Source organism: Pleurodeles waltl, chromosome 3_1, assembly GCF_031143425.1.
Source record: "Pleurodeles waltl isolate 20211129_DDA chromosome 3_1, aPleWal1.hap1.20221129, whole genome shotgun sequence".
In the NCBI taxonomy this organism is placed as follows: domain Eukaryota; kingdom Metazoa; phylum Chordata; class Amphibia; order Caudata; family Salamandridae; genus Pleurodeles; species Pleurodeles waltl.
In genome coordinates, this window is record NC_090440.1 from 1,288,340,245 (window position 1) to 1,288,363,543 (window position 23,299).

Genomic DNA, 23,299 nt, shown 5'->3' on the forward strand with positions numbered 1-23,299 from the left:
TCCCTCAATGACATACATGACTCACTTAGGGTTCAGGTGTCACTGCAGCCCCAGGAGGTAGGTTCTGCAAAGTTACACCTGATACATCCACGGTAGCAGTAGCTTGCAGCTCAGAGTCCCAGGATATGGCAGCAGAATGAGATTGGGAAAACCAGAGCGTGTTCCACAGGATTGCTGACACCAAACAAAACGCTATAAAACAACTTCTGATTCACAAGTTGGACTGTTCCAAGGGAAAGCAGTTCCACCATCCATTGCCCCAAAATTCTCAACTTCCTCTCCTTCTCAGACGTGATGTGGCAAAGTTGACTGGACATAATATCGGTCTCTGTGCTGAGAACAGATTACAAAATTCAGAGTAAGGCCATCTATAATTGATTATTTCAATACTACCTTTCGAGGATTATCTGGCCTGGAATTAAACTGGTCTAAAACATAGCTATTCCAGACACAGTGGAAACTCAATACATTCCCCTAAGAGTACAATTTTACCACCCCGAAGACGATATCTTGAAAGGTAACATTGAGTGTGACTTCTCAGTGTACTTTTTTGCCAAACAATACCATTATCACTCAAGGGGAGGAAATCATTGGCAGGAATGGTGGCCCTCTCATGACAATTACATGCCTTTGTTAAGCTACCGACCAAGTTGCCATCCAAATCCCTTAAAAATTTAGGGCCATATTTATACTTTTTGATGCAAAACTGCGCTAACGCAGTTTTGCTTCAAAAAAATTAGCGCCGGCTAACGCCATTTCGAATCGCCGTGCGGGGGTCAAATTTATACTTTGACGTACGGCGGCGCAACCAACAGGTGGGAGTCATTATTTCGTGACGCACACAGCGGCGTTACGTCGTAAAGGAAACCAACGTTAACGCGACGCAAATCACTGTGGGTCGATTTACGACAGCGCAACCCGGAAAGTGTTGTTTTTTTTTACGCTATTGTGTCAAATTTTAGCTCGAAAACTGCCCTTTCAGCCGAGGAGAGCCAAAATGGATCCCAGATGCCACTACAGACCCCAGGAGGACGACAGCAGACCAGGAACCAGCCAGGAGGATCCATACCGGAACCAGGACATTTTTAGAAAAAAAAGAAAGTGTTGCTTCAGTGCAGAGGAGCAGGAAATCCTGGTGAAAGAGGTGACGGAACACCAGCACCAATTGTTCATTACCTCTAAATTGCCACTCAGTAGGAGAGAGGCCATATGGAAACAAATTGTGGACAAGATCAACAGTGTGGCTGAAGAACGCCGCACAGTCACTGAGTGTAAGAAACACTGGCATGACTGCAAACGTAGGACAAAAGAAAAAATGTCCAGGAACAGGAAGGCAGCAATGCAGACTGGAGGGGGGAGTCCAGCACAACAGGAGGCCCTGGACCACATGGAGGAGATGGTCGCAGCCGTCATCCCGGAGGAGATCATCACAGGGATTCAAGGACAGGACAGCGCAGACTACCACGACACAACGCACATGCAGGGTAAGTCGCATGGGGAATTAAAATGCAATAATGGGGACTGTAAGCGGGGGGGGATACCTACTACACAATGCATGTAAGTCAGCACATATATGAAGTGGCATGGGTAAAGGGGCACGGCAGGGGGGCATGGCCAGCACAGACTGAATCTGGGGCACGACAAAATACAGCACCAACAACAGTCCCATGGGGCCATCCTGTAAGTACAACAATAGAGCCAAGGGAAAGCAGCGACAGGTGGGAAGGCCACTACGTCAAACTCACATCCAGGCACTTGTCTTGCAAAATCTATCCTACATCAACTAGGTCCCTATCAGTAATGCAGTAGCCAAAACAACAACTCCAATGTAACTGCCACAACAGTTGACAATAACACCTCTCATCTCTGTGCAGCTATAGTACCAAATGGCAGGAACCTCCCATGGAACATACATACCTAAATTAGGGGGTGAGGATGACATCTGCAACTATTCATAGAAATAAGACAAAGGCACCAGTACACTCAAATGCCGAATGTCCATACTTGACACATACATAAGCCAAAGTAAACAGCAATAGGAGCCACACAGCACTAAGGACACACACATGCTGCATACGTCAGGGTCTCTCACGTGCCTGGCTAACAAGGCTACATCACTAATGTCATACTGCTCAGACAACAACATTGAGGAGGGGACACAGGCAACTGGTCACTGAAACACACCTGCACAGTCTGACAACCAAATAGAACCTTCATATGATAAACAGGCCAATCCAATTAAACACACATGACCCAACATCATCTTCAAACATCAACAATGTTTACATCCATACCACATCCTAACATTGACATGCATAGGATATGCCACGTCACATGTACATTTCGGGCAATGTGAATAAAAAGTGTTTGGGGCAGGTCCTGAGAGGCAAGTGTGCTGCCAGGGCATTCACAACACCCACAGTCAGTCAAAGTGTAGTGTTGTAAGTGTAACGTATACTTTGCACATTAGCTTCAGGCTTTAGGCCTTTGTGCACCTTGCCCTGAATGTACTTTTACTCATTTGCTCACATCTAAGAGCCTCAGAGCACTTTGCACTAAATGCTTTTTATTGGCCTTCCTATCAGTTAATTTAGCAAATAGCCAGTCCTACGGTGTTGTTAATGAGTCAAATCACACTGTTTTGCCTACTTCTGCACTGGAGTTTGCCAGAACATATTCACTCTGTGCCCCAGTCAAGGATACAGTCTGGTACATTGCCGATAGACGTGGTAGGGGTTAAGATTTGGCATTCCTGCGTAGGGACACTTTGTCATCACGATGACATATGACTTATAAAATCACTTCCTTGTCCCAAGACACGCAAGAGGGAGTTTCCAAACAGAGAACCACAACTAGACGCTGCCTGCCTTGCTGCAGATGCAGAACCAGATCACAGGCCATTGCTCTGATATGAGGGATGATGTCTCCCCAGTGATTCAGACAGGCAAGCTCCAAGCTTAACATGCTGTGCTATAAATAGAACAAGACGAGGGATAGTAGAAACAGTTAGGCTGCATGATAGCTTTGTACAAATGTTTTACTCTCCTGCTGACTATTTCAATTCTAACAGTTTGTATTGTTTGGGTTATTGTGGCTCACACCTAAATATGTACAAGTCAGTTGTACAATGAAATCATCATATTAAACAAATACTGTCTTTGTCATTTGTGTATGAGAACATACTGGAAAAGAGAGAATTGTGTAGGATCTGAGTGACCACCACTTCCCTGAGAAGTTCCAAAGATGTCATGCGCTCAGATGTCTAAACATTCCTTTGCTGTGGGAGACCAGAGGCACTGCTAGTTAGCCAGAGCAAAAAGAAAGAATCAGGGTGACAGAGTTAATTACAAGTGTGTCAGACTTAGTCCCCCCACACCATTAGCTATCCTGCTGCCTAGAAAGCCAGTAAGCTCATGTAGGATAATGAGAGCCCACCCAACAAAATGTTCCGTCATAAGAATAGTTAAACACGGAGGGAGGAGTAGGACAAAAACATGCCTATTCCTAAATTTTTACAAAGCAACAGCTAGAGGCGATCAGGCAGACAAGTCTGATAGCTCCATATCATACATGTGACACACACGTGGGCCATAGGCCTACAACAATGCCCATATGAAGAACAGCAGATACCAAGACAAAAACAGAGCACAAAGTTAAGGCATCCAAAGGCTTGTATCTTAGTGCAAAATTGTCACAACACAGACACACTAATTGTACCCTATTTCATTGCAGAGGAACATGGATCTCCTGCCGATATGCCTGTCCCTGATTTCCCTGATGACATGGATGACGAGCCCATAAACATTCCACAGGAGACCATCCAAATGGTCCTTGAAAGCCTCCAAACCCCACCTTCAGTCACAAGGAGGAGCACAGAAGAAGCAGCCACCACAGGAGAACCACCCGCCACCCCAATTGTAAGACCTGCCAGCTCTAACACAGCTGAGGACTCTGACGACACTGGCACCAGCTTCGAAAGAACCGTCGTTGGGGTACAGCGGGAGCTGGCCAAGGAGGTGCGGGTGGGGATGCAAACTATGGCAGCCAGCCTTGAGGGGGTGCGTTCGTGCATGATGTCTTCTGCTGATCAGGCAGCTGCTATGCAAGCCCGAACATCTCTCTTGCAGGAACTTGCCAAAACACAGAAGGAAATCTGCACAGCTGTCATCCAGTTGACACAACAACTACAACTGCAATCCAGTCAACGTGTACACGAATGCAACATAGAACCCCTCAGGGCCGACCTGGCTGCCTACCATCGTGATGTGGCTGCCATTCTCAAAAACCAGCAGGCCCTCCTTGCTGCAGTACTGCCCTTCAAAACTCCACAGGGAGCAGCCCCCGGGATGTCTGCCTCCATGTCTTCTAACACTGAGGTGTGTGCTGCCCCTTCACAACCAACAACAACAAGGACAAACCAGGCAACACACACATCAGAAGAAGAAGACATGGAACAGATAACATTCTCACGGAAGAGTACCCGGAAGCACTAGTCCCTGCACCATGGCCTACTTTGACCAAGGTCCTACGTTTTGTCAAATGCCAGTCTCACTACAACTACACTCAATGACTGTTCGGCAATCCACTGTATGACTTGTCCCCATTGCCAGTGAATGTCTCTCTCCTACTATTTGCCAATTCCTGTCCCTCTGCACTGTCTGTGACATCACCCCAGCATGTCAGGAGCATCATCCACACCCCTTCTGTAGGATCACCATGTAAGAATGCACCAGAACGGACTCAGCAAACATGGTGAATGGACATTTTGCACTACAGCACCTATAAATAAATAGCACTTGCACACACTTATTATGTCTCTGTGTTATTTCACACTTCAACTTTGCAGTACCTAACTCCAAAATGCCTGTGTGGCAACCATGTAGATTCTCAATACTACTGTCCTGATTTCATGTATTCTGAAACATCTGTGCAGTGGCCAGGATTGCATCATAGCCTTACCATACTGAGGAAAATAACTGATGAAGGGACTAACCCCACACAATCATGCTGTGTTGGACAGAATGATGCACCATCTATAGCTATTCTAGACAACTAATGGTGGCTGAGAAATGTAGGCACCATGCAATACTAAAATAAGAAATAATGCCGCAAAATTTAAAGAAACAAATTACACTGCATCAATCACCCTTACGGAGTATACTTCCATGAAGGAAAGTCATGCAGAATCAGTACACACATGATGTAGGTCAGCAATTAAAGCAACAAGACAAGAGTGTGAACAACTCCTCATCTACAAAGATCTCCCTGAACTTCACACTGCTGTCCGACCTATCAATTTACCCACAATAACAAGTCTGGAAGCACTCTTTGTGAAGTAGGATACATACCAACACAAAACCTTGGTGATCAATGCACACTACCAATGGTGGGTCTCCCAAATGGTGGATACTTACCAAGTTAGCACACGGGTAGCTGGCATGTTAAACCTCAATTTCCTGGGGATGGCGAGCATAGGACACAAATGTCATATTAAAACATTCAGCTACACTGATGTCAAGGCCATGATAAAGTAGCACCTAACGCATCATGTAAAGGGTTAACTATATATTTATTTCTATTGAGTAACACAAGAGGCAACTAAGGGAAAGGTAAACCTACACTAATCTAACCTGACTACTACTAACCCACAACTGTCCCTAACTAACCTAAGCTAAACTTACTCTACACATGTAACGAAACGATCTAAACATCAACCCCCCACCCACCATTATGAGACAGGACACATGCAGGACAACACTTACTAACCTACACACATACTATACTATCCTAAACAAACATATATTTTTTTGTAATTTTTTGAAAGTTTTTTTTTTTCTAACAGGAATCCCAACATTGCCCCCCACCCACCCACCCACACAAAAAATACAGATAGAAAGAATAAGGACCCCCCACCCTCTTCCCTTACACTAACTAAGCTAATTACCTATACTTACCTAATACTAATCCCCAAAACCCAACTAACAGTATAAAACAGTAGAAAATAGGAAAGAGGAGAGAGGGGAGGGGTAAAAGTTCTACAGGGCAAAAGTCCTACAGGTTCGCCCTCCGTAGTGTCCGCCTGATGGAGCGGACCCTTTTTTTAATATAGCCCATATCCTGGCTCAGGTTGTCCACCTTCTTGACAAGCTTGTCCATTTTTCTACTTAATGCCAGGAAGGCAGCTGGGTCCACAGGAGGGGCTGAGGTTGTTTGTGTGCCGGCGGAGGTTGAGGTTGTGGCAGGAGTTGGTTGCCCACTGCACTCTCCTGGTATCACAACACGGCTGGGTCCAGGTCTGGAGGAAGAGCCAGGGTCTATTGTTCCCGACGTTGCTGGGGCCACTTGGGGAGACCTGGTGGATGTGGTGTTGGTGGCTGTTGGTGGCAATGTGGGGGGAGCCTGTGGTGTGGCCCACCACGCCCCGGAGGCCCAGTCCGAATGATATTTGCGGGCCATCCTCCGGTACCCACACTGCACCTGCAGGATGTGCCTGTATCTCATGGCACGCCTCTCAAAATGGTGGCGATCTGCGGCACTCATGTTTGCAGCTGTGAAGAGAAAAGGCAAATATTTACCTTTGGAATTGCATTGGGTGGAATAGCACAATGGGTTATTTGTACATTACTAGAAATGTATTGGTTGCAGCAATTGTCACAACATAGTTCACTGAAAGGCTCAGAGGAAGTACATGTGAAGCATGCATACATAAGGGCATATCACACCTAGCATATCCATGTCTCTACATGATGGATGACATCACCCTAAACTACTCATCCACATTATACCTAAGGCATCTGACGTTATGGCTGCACCTCTTCCGCATACTGACTTCACTACATATGTCACTCTATGTGATAACTATCACCATCCTCACTCAATGCCATTTGTAATTAGTTGTGTTCTAATATTGAACCCATGGGCCATAACCAAATGTGTACACTAGGGGCCAGATGTAGGAAGATGGAAAATTGCGACTAGCAATTTGCAATGCAGAACGGTGTCTCCGACACCGTCTGCGAGTCGCTATGGGGTCGCTAAGACCCACCTCATTAACATCAATGAGGTGGGTTCCAAGTTGCGCCCCCTTAGCGACTATGGGCACTCACGGGGATGGAGGCCTGCTGGGACCAGCAGACCTCCATGGCCGCGACTGCTTTTAAATAAAGCAGGTTATTTTTCCCCAAGTGTAGGCCGTTTACCTGAAAGGAAAACGAGCTGCACTTAGAAAAAAATACAAAATCTTCAATCTTGGATTATTTCAGGGCAGTTAGTGGTCCCTTGGACCACTGGCTGTTTTGTACATGATTATTTAGGTCCACTCACAAAGGGGAAGGGTTCCTATGGGGACCCCTTCCAGTTAGCAAGTGGGTTACCATCCACTTCAAGTGGATGATAACTGCGACTCCCTTTGCGACCACGTACTCGGTTGCAAATGGAATTGCATACCACTGCGAGTTGCAAATAGGAGGGGAAAACACCTTCCTATTTGCGAGTTGGAAAAGCATTTTGCAAGTATGTTCAGAATCACAAAATACATTTCTGAATAGCAAACAGACGTTTGCAACTCACAAAGAGCAATTTATGACATTTGCAACTTGTAAACAGTTTGCTACATCTGGCCCTAGGTTCTAAATCAAGTCGCAAAAGGTCGCAAGTACGTGTAACATACTGGTTGCTACAGTCTTAGGTACCCTGTTTCACATTAACATGGCAGTCTTTGAGGGTGGTGTGGGAAGAACAACCAACAATCCCATGTGCACACCCAGGAGTGTATAGAAAGTTCAACAAGTATGTGCCTTCACACACAACACCTATGAAGGGCTAGCAACACGTTGGAGTCAGCCAAACATTGTCACATCCTGTTAGGGTTTGTACACAGCAAAGAGCATGTCCCCTCTCACTGCACTAGTGGGTTCTGTAATAGCTCCCTTTTAAACTTACTATTGAAAGCCTTTCTTGTTATCTCACCTCCCCCCCCCCCAGGCTTCTGTGTATGTTGTTTAATGTGCTGTTTTGTTTACACATTGGGCCTTGCTTTTACCAAGGCTTCTTTAAAATACTCCTCCCTAGGCCATGTGTTAATCCAACTCATTTGCATAATAACTGAAACTCTGCACACCTTTCAAGAACATGTGCAGCATGTGAGGACCACACCCAGCTCTTCAAACCACACCCAGCTCTGCTCACCTTCCAAGAACATGTGCAGCATGTGAGGACCACACCCAGCCCTTCAAACCACACCCAGCCCTGTCTATAAAAGGCATCCCCCGAGCCTCACCCAGTGCTTGTGCTCGTCTACCTCCCGCTTACCTGAGAACAGATCCCTCGGCGCTGGCACTCCTGCTCTTTACAGACTTTCATTGACTTCAATGGGTGCAGCTTCTGGCTCCTCCTTGCTTCAGCCTCTCTCCTATGAGTAACCTGCAAAAGAGAAAGAAGACAAGGTTAGACTGATCAGTATCTCTTGCCAGCAACAAGTAAGTGCAAAACCTTTTATTACCTGAAAGAACTTTGACAACAATTTCTGGATTCCTGTATAGACAATTTGAAACGAAATACCTTCCACGAACATCGTGATTCAAACTCTTTGTTACAAGAATATTTTGCAGAACTTTGTGAAGCAAACATTGTTTTTTCTCATGGAACTTTTAAGAATCGAACAGTGGAAACCATTAACAGCAAGGCAAACAGTGAATCAAGGACTTGCACAAATTACATGCTGTATTTTGATGTAAAAGTACAGTATTTGTTTTATAAAAGATTCTGGAAATATGGGAAAAGTGAGTCTGCTATTGGGAATTTAGGCTTTAGTTATATTATGATGAATGTTTGATATTGGTAATTCTGATAACGGTATTTGTTTAATGTTTTAGAAGCTTTACAGTAATAGAAAACACATCCCAGAGCAGTAACACATTCCAAACCTGGAAACTAGAAACCAGGATCCAAGAGGTACTTTTAGAAGAGAATTTCTAATAAATAAAGGGATAGTCAGGAACCCGTTTAGGAATAGGTTGCACTTATCTGTTCTTTGTTTATGTTTCATTAGGCACCAGTTTCTACAGAAGTCAGAAAGGGCCGCAGATTTGTGCAGCACTTCAACAGTGGAAATGCAAGAACGGTGTTGTCTCTCTTTTTTATTTTATCCACTTCCCCCCTTCCCTTGAGCTTCTGTTCTCAGTGCACTGTTTTAAAAACTAGTGTGCTGGAACAAGCAGTTTCAGGGTGGGGTCGGATTGTCTTCAACCTCCATCAGAACTGAACAAGAACTCAGGTGAGCTGGGCTTTGACACATCCAAGGTCCACACATGTCAAAATGCTATGACTTAGGCCAACATCACATACTATCAGTGAGGCATGTTTTACAACACACACAGAGGAGCAAGAACACCCATTATCATGAGTCGACAGAACACCTAGGCCATTGCACTCAAGCCACACACACTTCTAGTTCACCTTGTGGAAGTGCATGCCCCCGGAAGATCCAACCTACAGTGTACACAGTCCATCCTCAACTAGGAAGATGCACTTTTCATCAAAGCCATTTGCCAAAGCTATATGGGAGAATGTCAGTCTGATATGCAGACTCAGTTCATGCCAAGTCCCCGACCAAGTCTTACATTGACCAGTGTATTCCAAATGACTCATCCCATTCCCCATTGCGGCCCAACTGGAATGACCTACAGCCCCTAAATCTGAGAGATGGCTAGGTATTGGTTTACAGAAACAGAAGTGCTATTTGATATCCCACTAAAGCAACAATGCCAATGAACGGCCAGCGCATCAAATCATGAATTCTGTTGAACACACAGTAGTCCATCATGCATCACTAGCAAACAATACAAATAGCACTCAGGCCACACTCACTGTAGGTATCGGGGTCCTCAAAATGTGCCACCTCTCCCACGGTGTACGGTGCTGGTCCACCTGTAAAGCATGAAAGGAAGAATATACTCAGACTGGGTGCACTGACAAATAATAGCAGTTACAATGACACTGTGTGAATATGACATGGTAATGATACACTTTCCCACATGCTCATACTGCATGGATGAATTTGTATTCAACATTAACATTGGATGAGTCTCCTGCTACAGTTACACACCCTACTACACACATGCAGTGGCCAGGACAGTCAGGTGTTGTCAAAGATACCCCTCCATTAGTATGCCCCAACAATAATGTCTTCCATACATCTCAGCATGTGCATCCCAGAGAGACATCCAAAAGCTGGTTACTTGAGGACTGCATGACCCCTCACAATCAAACAGGCTAGGTGGACATGTTCAACACACAGCAACCAGACACACATGTGACATATGTGTGGACAACATATCTAACTTCATGTGACGTGAAGGCAACACACATTTATAGCATCATCATGGGTTTCAAAGTTTCTGTCTAGCTATGGCGTCAACATATGTAGGTATGTTGTTTCTACATGACTTTCTCACTTGCCAATATGACCTGTAGAGTACAAATAGAGGCATTAACGTGTCGCTTGTATGACACAAATGCAACACTATATTACATACAGCTACAGGCATCTGGTATGTGTTGAAAACATGAGCCATCTGACTGCTAGCATTGGTCTTCCTACACATTGTGCAACAAATACACATTAGGGCACATATTTATACTTTTGTAGCGCAGCATTTGCATCATTTTTTGACGCAGAGACGGGGCAAACTAGCAAAATACAATTATATTTCGTAAGTTGGTGTCGTTTTTGCGTGAAAATGTGGCGCAAAATCGGGGATAGAAATGTATAAACATGGGCCTAGGTTTCTCTAGCATTACACACAGTCAGCTACTTCTCTAGCAGATTGGGTAACTATCATCACATCTCCCCACACAGATTTCTATTATTCCCATGTTATTGATTTGTACTCACCAACATGGCCACCAATCCGGATTCCCAGGTGGTCCAGCAGGTCCTGTTCCCTGGATATCAGATCTGCCCAGCGGTGCTTTAATTGATGGTCATTCCGCATGCTCCCATACACCCGGACCAGGTGATGGCGCACCTTCCCCCACCGGACTTTCCGTGCCTCCGTGTGATACCCCTGTATCACACGGCGCCCAGCCTCCAGCATCACTGGGAGGAAATGGCAAACTAGCCAAATGAATCCCCCCAATTCATCCTCACCCATCCTGGAAAGGCGAGGCCTACCTGACATATTTACAGAAAAAATTAGACAAATTAAATAATAAAGTAAAAGTGGGAAATGGGGAAAGGTAGAGTTGTGAAGGAAAAAGAAAAATGAGAAAAATAGCCCAACTAACCCCAAAATTATGCTACCCAGAACAGACTCCCACAGACAATACAAACAAAAACAGGATTAGACAAAACTAGACTAAACAGACTGAGACAATATTATGCAACAAGACTAGGATCACAAAAAGACAAAATACAAGGTACGCAGGACACAAAAGCAGTTAAACACAGGACAACACCTTTCACACAACCACACAGTCTAGATAAATCTGAGACTGCAAAGTGAAAGTTAACTCCCAGTACATATTTAGTAAACAGGATATCCTATTACATCACTTCCTGCATAAAATGGCCGCCGTTTTTATTTTCCCGTTATGCGTCATATTTTCATGTCATGTCATATTTTCATGTCATTTTTTTTGACGCATAACATTGCACATAATGCAGAGTCAAAAAATATGATATGAAAATTAATAACTTAATAAGGTACATGAGATGTCCAACATATTGTCCATGTTGCGTCAAATTTACCACGCATACATCATGGGCGTCATATTTTTTCCACGTACAGGAGTGCACATTATGCAGAGTCAAAAAATATGATATGAAAATTAATAACTTAATAAGTTACATGAGATGTCCAACATATTGTCCATGTTGCGTCAAATTTACCACGCATACATCATGGGCGTCATATTTTTTCCACGTACAGGAGTGCACATTATGCAGAGTCAAAAAATATGATATGAAAATTAATAACTTAATAAGGTACATGAGATGTCCAACATATTGTCCATGTTGCGTCAAATTTACCACGCATACATCATGGGCGTCATATTTTTTCCACGTACAGGAGTGCACATAATGCAGAGTCAAAAAATATGATATGAAAATTAATAACTTAATAAGGTACATGAGATGTCCAACATATTGTCCATGTTGCGTCAAATTTACCACGCATACATCATGGGCGTCATATTTTTTCCACGTACAGGAGTGCACATTATGCAGAGTCAAAAAATATGATATGAAAATTAATAACTTAATAAGTTACATGAGATGTCCAACATATTGTCCATGTTGCGTCAAATTTACCACGCATACATCATGGGCGTCATATTTTTTCCACGTACAGGAGTGCACATTATGCAGAGTCAAAAAATATGATATGAAAATTAATAACTTAATAAGGTACATGAGATGTCCAACATATTGTCCATGTTGCGTCAAATTTACCACGCATACATCATGGGCGTCATATTTTTTCCACGTACAGGAGTGCACATAATGCAGAGTCAAAAAATATGATATGAAAATTAATAACTTAATAAGGTACATGAGATGTCCAACATATTGTCCATGTTGCGTCAAATTTACCACGCATACATCATGGGCGTCATATTTTTTCCACGTACAGGAGTGCACATAATGCAGAGTCAAAAAATATGATATGAAAATTAATAACTTAATAAGGTACATGAGATGTCCAACATATTGTCCATGTTGCGTCAAATTTACCACGCATACATCATGGGCGTCATATTTTTTCCACGTACAGGAGTGCACATTATGCAGAGTCAAAAAATATGAAATGAAAATGATAATTTCATGGCTAAATATGAGACACATTTATGAAAATTTATATTTGACTCTGCATTCTGTGCACTCCTGTACGTGAAAAAATTATGACGCCCATGCTGTATGCGTAGAAATTTGAGCAATTTTTAAATTATGTCTTCATTTTTTAAACTTGGGGAAGGTGATTTGTCATGGCCAAACGGTGCTATGTGATACACATTTGTGGTTAGCTATGACACATGTCCGTTGTTGTATGTATAGAAGGCATTCACACTGTAATATTTATGATACGTTAAATAATCTATTAACCATATTTGTCCACATATTTTGGGTAATTGCTGATGGCTATTTTGAAATGATGGATGGGATACCATGATGTATTCCTTCTCCAAAATGTGTCCACAATTATGATGGTGATGCTTTTATCTATAGTCCGAACAGGGAGTGCAATAGTCACCTACAGTTTTTATGGGGCTAACCATGTCCCATTATGAATTTGTGTTTCTGATTTTTGTTTTACTTTTGACATGTAGCCCACACATGTGCCTTATGCATGTGTTTAGTTCACAAGTACAAGATTCTTGTATATTTGTGGGGCGGTAGAGGTGGACTTAGGCCCCCAGCACCCTAGGATTTGCCCATCCAGATTAGCTAATGTATCCATGGCTTTTATTTATTCTGTTATGCAAAACCTGCTGCAGCAGGCTAATGTAAGGCCATATGTTATGAATCACTGTTAACCATTCATTCATCTCATTAGCCCATTTGACGTTTGCACTATTGATGATTTGGAGCAATCTGGCATACCATTTTCCAATGACTATGTTTGCAAAATCTCAGCGTTCCTCATGTGCTGATGACAAATATTTAGTTGATGTCTGTGGCCCTTTCTGCATTACCTGGTTTAGTGGCATGTTACATTCTTCCTGCTAGGTTCAAACTGGGACACTACTGTGATGGGCTGCTTTCAAATATTTGGTTGATTGGATGACATATGTGTACATGTGTGTGGGAATGTGGATCCACTATCACCTGTCTGGGTGTATGTTGTCACTGTAACTTCAAGGTCTCCTCATGAGTTAGTGGCAGCTAATGTTGTTCCAATTGGGTATTGCTCATATCACACACTTGAGAGAAGCCATTGATGACATGGTCACGTACACATGGATGGTCCCACCATGTCTCTGAACACGTGTGATGAGACTTTCAAATGATCTACATTTTTGGCCTGGGTGAGAGACTGTCTCGGGTGTCTGGATCAGGCATGTGTAATTGCCACATTTGTACTCCTGTTGGCCTCTGTGTATGGTAATGTATCATGTCACATCCTACCCTCTGTGCATACATTTGTGATGTTTATTTTTGGTGTGATTATTGTTATAGCATTTTTGCTCAATGAGACGACATTCTTCTTCAGTAATTTCAAACTAAAGGTGGTCAGAAATGCATAGGCCAAAGCATGATGTGGTGTTTGTTATCTGTGTTTATTTACAATTGTGCAATACGAGTTGTTATAAGAAATTATGAAAAAAAATTATTGACAAACTGTTGGCGCCTACGCACTCCTGCTGCCGTGTTAGGTTGTTCCCCCTCCTGTTGCAGGCCAGCATCCTCCTCTTCGTCATCCTCAGGCATGTCTGGGTCCGGTTCAAGGAGGGGAATGTTCCTTTTTACACAAACATTGTGCAATATGGCACAAGTGAGTATGATCTTACAGACCATCTCTGGGGAATAGAGTAGGCTACCGCCAGTTATGTCAAGGCAGCAGAACCTTGACTTTAGGATCCCAAAGGTCCGCTCCACAATGCTGCGTGTCCTCTTGTGGGCGTCATTGTATGCCCGCTCTGCAGCAGTATTTGGGTTCACAAATGGTGTCATTATCCAAGGCTGGATGCCATACCCCTGATCAGCTGAAAGAAAAACACAGAATGGGATCAATTAGATGTAGGAGGCACTGTTGTACAGATCTTTGATGGCAGTAGTTGTCTTGTGTTGTCTGTGACTCTTTTGTGTACTACTGTGACAACCTATAGTTGTTGGTGAAAACTTTTGCATTGAGTTTTTTTTCCTTGGCTGAGCAAGTGTTTGTTGGCTAACTGTTTGTCAGCAGTATGTATTTGTTTTTTCAGTACAGTGTGCCCTCCCTAGCATTGTGACTTGTCATACAGGTGTCCGTGTGTCTTCACTGGGGGTGAGATGATAGTTCCATGCAGAGTTGAAACATGAAAGTGTAGTTAACACGTTCATGTGAAAGTACCCAGGCCATCCCATACCTTAAAACTTATGCAATGTATTAGTGTACAGGTTATTGTGAGACTTCCAATTTGCAAGGTGACATTTAGGCAACCACACTCATTAATGTCTTCACATTAAGCTGTAGAGTAAAATCAAATGTGTGACAGGTTCAATGGTGACTTCTGAAACATGGCTAGTGATGTGAGTACCTCAGTGTGTTCCTGGCTAGGTGTTGCTATTGTGGTGTATGTGTTGTTTGTCCTAGAGGTTTGCTGTGCAGTGTGTATATAAGTAGGATTTTTGTCCTTACCAACAAGTAGTCCATTGCCATACCGTCCATCCTGGAAGTGTTGGTTGATGGTGCTGTGACGGAAGATGAATGCGTCATGTACACTCCCAGGATATTTAGCCACAATGTTGCTGATCAATCCTTGGTGATCGACTATGGCCTGCACGTTGATGGAATGTGTGTGCTTCCTGTTGCGGTAGAGGTGTTCAGTCGCAGCAGGTGGCACAAGGCGTATGTGTGTGCAGTCGATTGCACCAAGGACGTGCGGGAAGCCACTGATTGCATAGAACCCCTGTTTAGTTTCCTGCTGCTTCTGCAGTGTGTTAGGGAAGCAGATGTGGAGGGGTGTCAGTTGAATGATGGCATCCAGTACTTTTGGCAGGAATGCAGAGAATGATGGTTGGGATATTCCACCAACCATGGCACCAGTTGTCTGAAACGAGCCACTTGCCAGCAGGTGAAGTACGGCAAGCAGCTTTGTTTCTGTTGGGATAGTGCGGGGAGTCACTAAAGTGGGGGCCAACAGATGTTCAATATTTCTCAGCAGCTGCTGAATGGCCTGCCAGTTCAACCGGTACCTCTGGATGATGTTCCGTTCCCTGAGGCCATGCAGGGTTGTTCTTGGGCGGAATATCCTCTCCTGCCTTCTGCGCTGCCTTTGGGGTCCCTGCTGTTGTTGTTGTAGCTGCTGTTGTTGCTGCAGGGCTCTGCGTCTACGTGCACGCTGAATGAAAATCACCTCCATGTCTCCCTGTTGCTGCTCTGCTGCTCTGCTGCTCTGTTGTTTGTTCTGTGTGTTCTGATTAAATACAGGTGTGTTTGCCCCATTTTAACGCCTGCCCTGACCCAGGCGTTAAATTTTGACGCTATTCGTGCTTTGCGTCATTTTTTAGCTCCGCCTACCGGCCGGGAGTCATTTTTGCCCGGAAGCATAAATACGACGCACGGCTGTGTGCGTCGTTTTTTGGACAGGAACGCCTACCCTGCATGTCATTAACGCAGGGCGGGGTGCCGCTTCCAGAAACTGACGCACATAGCGGAATTTTCCTTTGCGCCGGCTCGGGCGTCAGTGTTTAAATATGGGGCAACGTTTGCGCTGAATGTGCGTCAAAATTTTTGACGCACATTCGGCGCAAACGGAGTATAAATATGCCCCTTAAATTCTATCCTCCTAGATTTGACGTGAAACTCAGGGCGATATAGGTTGGCTCTACATACACTCCCTGGCCCCCATATGTGAATGACAGGTGGGTGTGCCAGAGTATGATCTATATTATCACACTGTGGGATTCGTGGCCTGGCTTCTTTTTGTCTATTATAATGTTACATATAACAAGGATCTTTCTGTACATTAATGTGGTCACTTTATGTGCATTGAATGCGCTCGTATGTATGATGAACATATAATGCCTGGAAAACAGGCCTCATTTTTTTTCTCACAAGAGCCTTTTAAATTGTGCGACTATTAAAATGTGTGCTTGTTTGTCATGTTTTCTGAGACTGTGCAGCAAACATAAGCACAGCTTGACCCTTTATCGCTCCATAAAGTATCATGTATAAGAAAGGCATATAAAACACCAGTGACTGGGGTGGGGTTGAACAAATGAATCGGTTTCTGGGTGGATTCTGACTTCAGTCTGATGGCACAAGTACTCATAGAAACTTTACGTGATTTGACATATGCATTGCTAAACTAATATATCCAGCTGGTATTAATTTAGGTAGGAATTAGCCTACTTGATTAGAATGTATGATGAAATATGATGAATTTGAAATATGATCGGGCATATTTGACCTTTGCCGTAATGTGTATATTCATCACTGAGTTGTTCATAATATTTAATATTAATGATATGTGTAAACAAATACTGTATAATAAATAATCCCATAATGTAAAAAAGGAACAGGGTGCTCCTCTGCTGTATCATCTACAAGTAAAGTATAGTCTGACTCCCGACACCCCTGCCCCTATGAGCATAATATAGCAGGAGGAGTGACAAAAACCTGCAAGTTTTTGTTTTCTCTGAAAGGAGATCACAGTTTGCACTTGGGGCTTATGAAATCACCCAGGTGTGACCACAACATGGGGTAACGCAACAAACTGCAGTGGGTGGGCGGTCAAATACTTCCTGGCCAGACCCTTGCATGAGACCCAGAATATCCTACCACTCTTTACATTGGGTGACTTGTCCACATTATACTTCAGTCTGAATCAACGAAATAAATTACAGAGTACTAATAATAGTCAGATATTGCTAAGACATGAGAACATAACTTGGAAAGGAATCCCCTGTTCACTTAACATACTAATGGAAGGATTCCCCAGGATGCAGTGTCATGATGGGTAGGACAACTAACTCTTTGGCAGGAAGCTGAAATAGATATAGTGGGTGACTTTTCAGCCAGGGTATTAAGAAAATTCTGTGACAATTTTCATTGAAAAGGCGGTACCGCTGTGACAGTTTTTGATTCATAGCTAATGAAATCCATACATAATGATGTGGAGAGGGTGGGATTCACATGCAGCGATGCACCAACCACTCACATAAGGGAACAGTAAGATGATGGTATTGTGTGGATATACCAAGCTCTCTTTACCTCATCTGCTTGCGACCTAGCATACCTGAAAGAAAAATGGACCGATGACCTATGGAAAGATGTGCAATACAGAAATCAGAAATTAATCCTACGTTATGCCTCCAAATTGTCTAGAAACATGACATTCAACTTGATGCACTTACAATTATGTAAACTGGTTCTACACAAGATCATGCCACAAAAGATCAACAAGATTTATCCCACTGTCTCACCTAATTTCTGCAGATATAGGGCATTCTGACCGCGGCGGTTTGGCCGCGGTCAGAAGAGGAAAACCGGCGGTCTCCCGCCGGTTTTCCGCTGCCCTTCTGAATCCTCCATGGCGGCGCAGCTCGCTGCGCCGCCATGGGGATTCAGACACCCCATACCGCCATCCTGTTCCTGGCGGTTCGCCCGCCAGGAACAGGATGGCGGTATGGGGTGTCGTGGGGCCCCTGGGGGCCCCTGCAGTGCCCATGCCAATGGCATGGGCACTGCAGGGGCCCCCGTAAGAGGGCCCCACTTTGAATTTGAAATTCGCGACGGGTGCAACTGCACCCGTCGCACCTTCCCACTCCGCTTCGGATTCGGAGCCGGCTTCCTCGTGGGAAGGGTGTTTCCCACTGGGCTGGCGGGCGGCCTTTTGGCGGTCGCCCGCCAGCCCAGTGGGAAACCCAGAATCACCGCAGCGGTCTTATGACCGCAGAGCGGTGTTCTGGAGGGGGGAACTCTGGCAGGCGGCCTCCGCCGCCCATCAGGGTTAGAATCACCCCCATAATGCGGATGCTATTTGCTATCAGATGGTGTGGTCCTGAAAGACCCTAACACTTTCGGGAAATGATAGCTGAAATTTTAACTAAGACACATAGAAGGCAAAATCTTTTCAAGTCAGAAACATTCTTTTACGCTTGATGTCCCAGTAACAAACGAACATAGGGGGTGATTCTGACCCCGGCGGTACTAGACCGCCGGGGCCAGGGTCGGCGGGAGCACCGCCAACAGGCTGGCGGTGCCCCGCAGGGCATTCTGACCGCGGCGGTTTGGCCGCAGTCAGAAGAGAAAAACCGGCGGTCTCCCGCCTGTTTTCCGCTGCCCTTCTGAATCCTCCATGGCGGCGCAGCTCGCTGCGCCGCCATGGGGATTCATACACCCCATACCGCCATCCTGTTCCTGGCGGTTCGCCCGCCAGGAACAGGATGGCGGTATGGGGTGTCGTGGGGCCAATGGCATGGGCACTGCAGGGGCCCCCGTAAGAGGGCCCCACTTTGAATTTCATTGCAGACAGTGAAATTCGCGATGGGTGCAACTGCACCCGTCGCACCTTCCCACTCCGCCGGCTCCATTCGGAGCCGGCTTCCTCGTGGGAAGGGTGTTTCCCACTGGGCTGGCGGGCGGTCTTTTGGCGGTCGCCCGCCAGCCCAGTGGGAAACCCAGAATCACCGTAGCGGTCTTATGACCACGGAGCGGTGTTCTGGAGGGGGGAACTTTGGCGGGTGGCCTCCGCCGCCCGTCAGGGTTAGAATCACCCCCATAGTTTATAAATTCATACATTTTGCTATAGTTTTAGCAAAAGATGTATCGCAATGGTCTGAAAATCTGCCACTGCTCTCGGGGGTTAATTCCTGGGAAAGAAGTTCATAAGTGGATAGAGATTGAGAGTGTGACTTCACATATGGAGAAAAATAGTAGCAGGCAAATCAACCCTGTGGCCCAAGTGTGAGATGAACTGCTAGTGAACAGTAAAGAGTAAGTGAGCAAAGTTACAACACTGTTATCTTAACTGCATGTAGCGAGTTGTTACCACTGCCAGGGCAAAGGCAGGATTGGTGGGTAAAACTGCCACTCAAAATGGGACTTTGATGAATTCTCATTGTATAATTGAAAAGGGTATTCTTAGGGAATAGCTCCATTTCATTACCAAATTTTGCACCCCGACTTCTCGCAGAGATGCCTTTGCTCGACTTAGCTATGTAAGCATAAAATTAGACACGGTATCATCAGTCAGATTGCACCACTACTTGTATAACATATGTTGCATCCAAATCCCTATACATGATCTTCAGTTAGTTTTGAAAATTATTAAAACACAACCCACCAAACATTTGAAAGACTTGTTTTAGGACGTAAAAGGTTCAATTCTGCATTTTAGAACTTTCTGTCACAATTTCGGGTCAAAGAGACTAAAACGCAAACTGTGATCTGCCAAATGACTGAGTAAAATAATGTATTATAATTTTGCCTGTCAACAGGTATGAAAATAACCTCTAAAGTATTCTTAAGAATAAAATGAGACATCAGGGAAGAGGAATGCAGAATTCCTAAACATCACTGCCAATCAATGTACCAACCACGTCAAAGAATTATAAAATATTCAAATGCCAAACTACAACTGTATTGCAATAATACCAAACTCATTCACACCTCTCATATTCATTAAATGATTTATCATGTCCAGACTGTTAATTAAGTGCGAAAGACAACACCACATTTGTTAAAATTAACATTAAAATATTAAAATAGACATAAGTGAAAAACATGTACAACCATCATCACCAATGTATAATGTGTAAGCAATGCTGATATATAAGATCAGTTAGGAATTAGTCATCCAAATTGTCCTGAATAAAATGGGTTGTCAATGAGGTCGTAGCCCAGAAATGGATAACCATGCCAGAGGACTGAGAACACAGTGTAGCACATATGTTGTATGTGGTAGCACATATGAAATTTCCCACATGCGCTCTGACCTATGGACTATACATGTTCAACTTCAGGCACCACAGGAGACTGTGCATCTTTATTTTATGACAAGACCGGAGGCTCCTGTTATGCTTTCTTTTCCTGCTTTATTTTAACAGCAGCCAAGAAAAAACACCAATACCAAAGGTTTGCGTAACAGGCAACCAATGGGAGAACAATAATAATAAACTAACCAATGACAACAATATACACGATAAGATATACCAATCCTGACTGAAGGCAGCCCTCTTTTCTTGCTGCTCGCAGTCAAGATAAGTATATCTTTTGGTGCTCTGTATAATTCATGGTATTTGTTATAATTTGCTGTGTTTACCTTAGCTTTTAATGTTTATCTGTGTGTAACATAAGAGTGCGCATTTGCGCTTTCCTTTTTCTAAATTTGAAGACTTCTTAACACTTGTCATTCGCACGCGCAGCGCGAAGCGTTCTCCCAAGCATTTCCCTTGCTCGCGTAGCCGCGTTAACGTTCTATTGTGAACGCCGGCTTATACGAGTTGTCCTTTACCTGAAGTCTTTCACTCGCTCCCCTTCAGAGCGCAGCTATCTTGAATCGCTCTTCAGCCGATTCACATTTCGTCTCCCTTACGCTTCCGAAGGCGGTTGAAAGCCTAATTTCGGTCTCCATCTGTGCAGTCTGTTTCAACTGCTGACTCTGCCACTTCCTTGTGAGGCATGGCTTTAGCGTTTCTGCCTTTCGGTTGTCAGCTACTTGGTGAGTCACAGTTTCTTCTTCTCAAGCCCTTCCCCTCAGATATTTAACCCCTTATTTACCAGTTTTGCTCTCTTCCCCACAGTAAAATGGATTTCTCAGATTTCTTCTCAACAAATGAAGACTCTGAAGAGGTTTTTTCTACCAACTTAAATAATTTTATCCAGTCTTCAGTTAAAAAAGCAGTTTCTGCTTCTATGGTTAAAATTTCCAAGCAAATCCAGAATACTGTGTCTTCCTGTCTCTCCCAATCACATTTGGCCCATTCTGCAGGGGAAAGCAGAAAGAGCAAAGCCACGGAGGCTTCTATATCTAATCAAGCAAATGCCTCTTCTGCGCTGACGGACTGTGAGTCAAACTCACTCAGGATAGAGGGCGAAGCTCCTCCCAGGCCTCCTATTATGGAGGGGAATAGGTCTATGGGTACGAAAAGTAAAGCTAAAACAAAAAACATATCTAAGACCCATAAGATTGTGATTGAGGATATTAGAGACACAGATGACGTTGGGGATGACATTGATTCTCATTCAGACAATGAGGATACTAACACCTCTGATTTTTGGATTGGGCCTCCTCACAAAAAGACAAAATCAGCATCAGCTGATCAAGCACCCTCCCCCCTGCTGGATTCCGATGGCAATCCCATGTTTGATCCTGGATTAATTCATCACCCCAATTCTACTGAATGGCTACCTTCTGAGCACGTTTCTAATTATATTTCAGCCAAATTACGTCTTTCCCTAGATAAGCAAGTGCGGGCCAAATTACGTTCTGAGTGCCCCAGGCCCTCCCTTCCCCTACACATTACTGCCACTCCCTCTATAGATGCATCATTAATAACCTTTTTCTCTAAATTCTTGAAAGATCCCCACAAAGGCGTAGACAAAGCCTGGGCCCTCTGCCAGGATAAGGTTCTTGATATGGTCAGTCCATTAACCTGCATTTTTGATTTAGCGGAATCCGCAAGAATCAATGACGATCCTATACATCCTGAGGAATTGTCCATCTGGATTCAGAGAGCTTTCTGTTTTCTTGGCAACGCAAACTCGGCTATGACGCATGAACGTCGCAAAGGACTTGTACTTAAATTAGATCCTAAGCTAGCGAATCTGGCAGCTATGGATCCAGGATCAAAAGCTGACGGCTTGCTCTTTGGGGACTCTTTTATCAAAGAGTTGAGTAACTATGTTACCACCTTTGCCTCACTGGACTAAGTGCAGCAGTCTCTTAAAAAGGTTTTCAACGCACAGGTTTTTGCCAGGGCCGGTAGAGGAAGAGACCGCTCCACCGGCCGGTCCTTCAGAAATCAAGGCTTCAGAGTCTCTCACAACTACCAACAACAAGAATTTCGGCCGCAATTCTCCCCCAGCGTTCCAGAGGGTTCAGAAGCAAAAACCAACGCAAGTCCTATAACAACTCAGGTAAGCCAATTTTCTGGCCATCTTTCTGTAGTGGGTCGTCTCAAGTTTTGTCTTCACAAATAGAAAGAGATTACCTCAGATCCTTGGGTTCTCAACACTGTCAAAGGCTACTTAATAGAGTTTTACGAAACTCCCTACCAAACATCTCCCCTTCTTCCTCTCATCTTTGCAGAGGAGATGTCAAATCTCATCTCTGCCGAGATTCAAGTTCTCCTTCGAAAACAAGCTTTTCAACCAGCTCGTCCTCTTCCATCCAGCTTTATAAGCCCCCTGTTTTTAGTAATCAGGAAAAACAAAAGAATCAGACCAGTCATCAACCTCAGACAATTCAATCAATTTGTCGTTTATCGACATTTCAAGATGGAAGCAATTCTTCATCTAAGGGACTCGCTTCTTCTGAACGACTGGATGGTCCATCTGGACCTTCAGGATGCCTACTTAACAGTACCCATTCATTACTCTCACAGAATGTTTCTGCAGTTTCAATGGCAACATCAAACCTATCAATTCAC